The following is an 866-nucleotide window of genomic DNA, read 5'->3' as shown; positions in this document are numbered from 1 at the left end:
AGTAGTGAACACCCTGGCAACTAATATATTAAAAACTTAACTTCTGCGTTCATTCTGCTGTGAACTGTTCAGTTCTCTTCAACAAGCCAAATACCATGAAGCTATACTCCTCGTAAGTCTTGCCCTTCCTCTTCTGCTCCTGGCATTGCAACTTTTAGAGCGACTGCAGATGCCCCTCGGGCCATCCAGCACAAGCAGCTTGCTTTAGTATGCTTTGCAAGTCATCCAAAATTAGAATGTAAAAGTCAACTGAAAGCCCACAACCAAAAAAACCCATGTTGTCACAGTATTTTTCTCTTTCCATTTTATTTTATAATGACAGTATTGTGTTAGTAACGAAAACGGACCATTGTGCAATCGTTCACTTCAGTAACACAACAAAGGTGGTTCCAGTTGTAAAAAAAATAATAAATAAGAAAACAGCTAAAATCTCCCTGTAAACGCATCTGGGACCCACTGAGGCTCAGAGGTAGAACCGGGATGGGGAAAGTGGAAGAGGACTCAGAATAATGTCCCCAAACTGGTCCTCAGGCCTTTGCTCTGCTCAAACAGTCGTGAAACGCCCGAGCAATCCTGTGCTCCGGCTAATGCTGGGCTGGGCAAAAGATGGTTCCCTCAGCAAAGAGTGAGTACCAGCAGGACCAGGACCTCCAGGTCTGGTCTTTAGGGATAAATGGAGGCACATGTGGCAGCCCCGGGCTGTATCGGGAGGAAACGATGCTGGTGGCACATTCCTCGTGACCCAGCACGGGACGCTGGTGGGCTCCCCATCACCCACCCACGCAGCTGCTGGCACCCTTTGCTGCCAGATGGGATCCACAGCTTTCCGGGGCGGCTGCGGGACCCAGAAACCCCGTCTCAGCGGG

This window comes from Phaethon lepturus, unplaced genomic scaffold (genome assembly GCF_000687285.1).
Source record: "Phaethon lepturus isolate BGI_N335 unplaced genomic scaffold, ASM68728v1 scaffold38471, whole genome shotgun sequence".
NCBI classification, from domain to species: Eukaryota; Metazoa; Chordata; class Aves; order Phaethontiformes; family Phaethontidae; genus Phaethon; species Phaethon lepturus.
The sequence above is the reverse complement of the archived record's forward strand: the minus strand, read 5'-3'. Positions refer to the sequence as shown.